The sequence below is a fragment of the Ipomoea triloba genome, chromosome 10 (assembly GCF_003576645.1).
Source record: "Ipomoea triloba cultivar NCNSP0323 chromosome 10, ASM357664v1".
In the NCBI taxonomy this organism is placed as follows: domain Eukaryota; kingdom Viridiplantae; phylum Streptophyta; class Magnoliopsida; order Solanales; family Convolvulaceae; genus Ipomoea; species Ipomoea triloba.
In genome coordinates, this window is record NC_044925.1 from 1777600 (window position 1) to 1783656 (window position 6057).

Genomic DNA, 6057 nt, shown 5'->3' on the forward strand with positions numbered 1-6057 from the left:
TTGAAGTTTTGCATGCATCTGATGATTTGAATTGCCTTTTATTAAAGGCATTGAAGTTTTGCATCTGATGTTTTGAATTTTTTTTATTAAATCGTGATAGAATAAATGTTTGATACTTGATACACCTAGAAAAATGTTAAATATTTTGTAATTTTTATTAAACCATGAAACAATAAATGTTTGATATTTGATACACAACGATATAGGACAATATAATGTTAAAGGCTTCAGCACACATTTATTGCTTCAATAACAATATATTATCATTGGCACTCGTTAAGAAAATCTTGTTGATGGAAATAGTTAAAATGAGGATATCTTTAACTAAATTTAAATAAGGAAAATAAATACGAAAGAAAAATGATAAACAATTCATTATCTTTTTTATAAATTGACCCTGTAAAATCACTGAGGGTGTTGTAAGAATAGAACGTATGCATTACCTTATTCTAAACAATGTATATAATATTTATACAAAGTTTCTAATGACTTTTAGACAACGACCAATCGAATCGAACACTCCCTCAACGGCCTTGTTGATCCTAATTCCCTAAAATTGATGCCAACTCCACAAGTCTATCTCATGATGAATAATCGAGATCAGATGAGTTTAATGGTCAAATTCCCTTGACACATACCCCATGGTCAAGATGACCTTACCCATGGGTTAGGGTCATTCAGCTTAATTAAGTCTTCTCAAGATGGTCAACCCAATATCTCCATTAGTACAATCCTTTTGGGGTTCGTTATTGATTCTTTCTTTATTTTTTTTCCAAAAAATATCAATTTATTAATCCAAAAATCAATATTTACAAAATCAAAGGGAGTAGCCTCAAGCCCAAGAGAGAAACATACCCAAGCTTAAAGTAACCTAATCCTATTCTAAGAAGGAAAGGCCTTGTCCAAGCTGTAGCCAACATAAGCTCAAGGTCACATACCGGCAGCAAGATAAACCAAGAATGTCCCAACTTTGCCAAGAATTCGACAACATAACAACAGAATGAACTTCTATTGACTCCAACATTGGAGCTTGGAAAACAACGATGAGCTAGGGTTGAGCTCATCCAAGCCTCCAAGATTACCTCATTAGGTCAAGGTCACCAACATTTTGAGATAACCTTGTTGGGTCGAGCTCGTTCCCTCCAAGCCATCACAAGATGATCTCACTAAACTAAAGTCATTTAGACCATTTTTTTAAAACTCTTCAATGACTCCACCATGCTAAGGTCTTCTAAGCTAAGTCTGATAAGGATAAGCTCAATCATTAGTTCAAGATCATTCGACCTAAGTGACGGTAAATATGTTACCGATGTATATTAGGAAAGAAGTAAATCGATTGTCTTACTATATTCAGAGTACACTATTTTTTTAAAGCATCCCCCTTGTTGTGACATAGGCTCTTCCTTTATACTATAAACTTTAACAGTTACAATAATTGCACAACGGCCTCCTATTAAGTGACACAACCTCCTCAGTTAATTGAGGCGCCTCCCTCCATAAGTGTGCTCGCCTCTTGTAACCGTTCCATATGCTATTGACCGTTACTATTTGACTGTCATCATTACTTCAATGGGACCAAGTGCATCGGGTCGAATCCAATACCTTGTTCAATTATCCTGTCACCAATTAAGTTATCAAAAGATAGGTCATTGATCCAATTAATATATATATTTCACACTTGAACAACATGTTTTTTCTTTTTAATTTTATATTGTTTCAAGACAAATATATTAAGCATAAAGTATATTTAAACTAGTCATTTCAATTTAAAGTGACTTAAATTTGAATCCATTCATTCTCTTAAATACAGATAATTTTCTCTCTAAAATACTGGTAAAAATTTACCCAACATGCCCTATAGCTCAGTGGTAGAGCGTCAATCTTGTAAACTGAAGGCCTGTAGTTCGATCCTGCATGGGGGCATATATTTTTATGGCTGTATGATTTTGGTATTGTTGGTTGACATACTCAACTATAAACTTGATTTTGATAGATTACTAGGTTGAGACAAATATACGTACACTTATTAATTAATTATTACGTTAGTGAGAATGGTTACATAATATAAAAATTATCATATTCTTTCCTTCAAATATTTGTTGTACAAGAAAATAGACTAATCTTCATTATAATGCCTCAACTTGCATTTTAAAAAAAAATGCATGAACATGAACATATGCATAGAGTTAATTTTCCATGTGATGGGAAATGAAAACTATTAGCTCCAGACGAAGTTTGTGAATAAGTGATTGTCTGATAATGAGTAAGGAATATCCGTCTTTCCGCTAAACAAGATATATTGAACTCATAATTCATTAGATGCTTTGGTTGTCTTGAAAGTTAAAGTTTGCTAATTAGAAAATGTGTAAAAACCGTGACATATTCTCATACCAATTGTCAAGATTAAACATTTATCAATATGTCAAAAGTTATAACTAGTAATAAATGTACAACTTACTTATACTTACATAGCAGTTAGTGTTACATTTCGATAGGAATTGAAGATGCTGACTCAACCTTCCAAGCTTCTATCCAACACCAAGCAATTCCATCAAATTCATTAGTTTCTAAAGCTTTAGCTTCAATTGACCTATCTTTAACTTCGTTGATATATTACCATTTACTTTTTAACTACTCATTCATATTCAATGCATTGTAATCTTCTTATTATAATTATGTTTTATAATATAAGATGGGGTTTACCTAACCTTTGACCACCTTTAATTTGGTGGTTTCGTTTTAAAAACACATATAAAATTATTAAAATGGGTTTAACTCGTCGGATTAACCGTATTATCGTGTAATAAAAAGAATAGGGTATGGGTAAGCTCTAAATTGTATGACCTGCCAAATTGATGGGCTTTTTAATTAGTACGCTATGTCGTCAAATGGGGTTTCCTAAAATTAAATTTCATTTTTCATTTGTATATATATTTTAGTAAATCGACTTATTCTACACATTAATGGGCTATTGAGTAATTGAGTTGCTCAAGTTTTCAAAGATCAATGATGTGAGAATATTTTTGTTGGGGTAGTGATACTAGGCTCAAGCCCACTAGTTGATCCATGGAAGAATCAGTCCACTTCTATTCCTATCACTCATATATATTTTTTTTAGTTCTACTGACTCGGTTACAATGTACTATCTGTTCATAGCTACTTTCTCAACCTACTGAAGCACAAAGAGTCAACAGAGTCAACAGATGCCTCCACTAAGGCTCGAACAACAGATGCCTCCACTAACGCTCGAACCCACTCCCTTGCACATGGGAGTATACACCGGATGCCGTTTGACCACAAGGTCTTTGGCCCTATCACTCATATATCTATCATACTCAAAACTAAAAGTTTGTTATAATACATATCACTATTAAAAAACATGCTTTTACTAATGTTCCAAAATCAAAATACGTCAAAAATAAATATTTTTTTTTGGTCACTAGAACAAGGATAAAATATTTTCTATAGAAAATTATCTCCCAAAAATGCCTATTTTATGTTGGAAAAAGTGCTTGCATGCTGTAATATTTTTGAGATACAACAAAAAATACAGAAAAATAAGGAAACAAAAATTAGATCATTTGACATCTTCAGACGTGTAATAACTTTTCTAAGCGTTTAATCTCCCTTTACAAGTAACAAGGATACTCGATTAAGACCTATGAGATACAAGAAGATATACAGAAATCTCAGGTTGCTCTGCCAAGAATTTTATTGTTAAGTTGTGTAATTGAGAACTTTATCTAAAATATATTCTCAAATGTATCCTGCAGATAACACAGAAAAATATGACAATGATGAAATTAACTTATCATCTCTTGGATTTTTTCTAGGTTCAATGGTGCTAGTTCGTGTAACGGTTTGCCTCAATAGCAACTGAATACTGATGAAATTTGAATCTTTAATTTTTAATTTGATTAGCAATAATTTACTTTTATCATTGGGATCAAGGATCAGAAGCATAACCCTCTTTTAAACATAAAATTTTATAAGGAATCAAACAATATTTTACGTGAATTCAAAGATGCAAGATCTGGTTCTCAGATTTTGTGTAATTGAAAACTTATTTTTATTCTTAGGAACATTAATTTTTCTGGGACAAAAATGCTCACAAGAAAAATTGATTCCTAGTTTGCGTGTGGTCCATGTAATAATATAAGGAAACAATTGAGTTTTGATGTCAAACATTCATATGTTAATTCCACCCCAATCAACGCTTGACAGTGTACTTGTTTTAGTCTAGTCATGAACAATTATTCAAATCTTCTGTCACGGGTGTGTCTATACAAGTATATATATGTATATAAAAGAAAAGATTTCATATCACTCTTTGTTTTCAATTATTTGATATGATCAAAATACTTTCATTATTTTTATTTTGGTAGAAGACATCACAACAGAATGTTTTTAATATATATATATATATATATATATATATATATATGGGATCGTTCACGTGCGAATCTTTTCCCAAGTGACAAACATGGTGAGATCTGAGTCGTTGATCTAATATAGATCAACATCGGCTCAAATTGAAGGTAATTTTTTTTTTTAAAAAAAAAAACGCACTTTCTAGAAACATAGATGCAAATGATCAAGTGTCTTGAACTGACGCACCTTAAGATTCGAACTTATACACTTTAAGCTCGAAAATAATGTATCTTAAACTTTAAACATAAACACCTTAAGAGTTAAACAATTGCACCTTAAACTATAAAGTGACGCACCTTAAGCTTTAAAAATACGCACCTTAAGTTATAAACTTAATTACGCACCCTAATTAAGTTTTAGACTTAAGCACCTTAAACTTTAAACTTAGGCACCTATGCCTATAAACTTACGCACCTTAAACTATAAACTTACGCATCTTAAACTTTGAACTTATGCACCTTAATCTTTAAACTTACGCACCTTAAGCTATGACCTTACATAAAATAACCATAACGCTACAACGTTTTTTTTTTTTAATAGTTCTTCATTTTGGGTTGTTGATTTTGGCAAAATCAAAGGCTGTGATTATCCGCACGTTTCACCTGGGATAAATTTGACACCTGATCTTATAAAATTCATTTTTTAGGATGAAGGAAATCGACCGCCATTAGGTGAGGTTGTGCACTTGATAAATCTCATTGGTGTATAATAGCTTGCAAATCACATAGTAGAAATAAATTGTACTGCGATGACTCGTAACCTTCTTATACTATACGAGAATCATATTTAATCCACCCAACCACTCCTTTCACGCACATTAAAAACCTCTTTCTATATATATGTGTGTGTCTATAAATATGCGTGATGTATGTTGAGTAATGGCGGCTACACTACATTTCTAGTGAAATTTTTTTTTTCTTCCGAAAAAGTTAAATGTCCAATCCCAATGGCCCTCATGCCCCGACCCGATAGAGCATCTGGATATTACGTAAATCATGGTAACTTAGAGGGCCCTCACGCCTCGATAGAGCATCTAGAAGAATGTAAATAATTATAACTCAGTTGAGAACACACATACTAGACCTTTGTTTATTGCGCACTTTGAGAAATCATGATAACTCAGTTGAACACAGAGGCCGGCTAGACCTTTGCTTATTGCGCACTTTGAGAGGTTGCTCTCACACTGTCGCTGGTGAAACTCGATCCTGAGTCTTTTCTTCTCAAACTTTATCCCTATAACCAATTGAGATGTTCACGTGGACAAAATTATTTTATCCTGCTATACAACGTTGTATTAAGTTAAGCAACTTGCGCGAACATTGCATCACTAATTAATAGGTTTGGGGAATCAAACGTCCAATGATTCATAAGTTGGTAAACACGAAGTATATAATAAATTAATAATAATACTAATAACCAACGATTATTATATGTATATTATTGACGTGCGGTGCATGCAATAATTATTAGTGGGAAAACAGAAGAAAATTAGTTGATTAATTCATTCTTTGATATGATAAAACATGTCTGCCACGAGTGTTTGATTCTTTGTAGTATCTCAATACGGCAATACTATGTGCCTTCATACATGAAAAATACCTTTCACCATAATATGTCATGGTTGGT

The 6057-nt window shown here is 32.4% G+C and overlaps 1 non-coding gene across 1 annotated transcript; it reads left to right on the forward strand.

Annotated features, from left to right (window-relative positions):
- The first annotated feature begins 1852 nt into the window (after positions 1-1852).
- On the forward strand, positions 1853-1923 carry TRNAT-UGU. Its single transcript has one exon. It is a non-coding gene; the product is annotated as a tRNA-Thr (tRNA).
- Positions 1924-6057: the final 4134 nt, after the last annotated feature.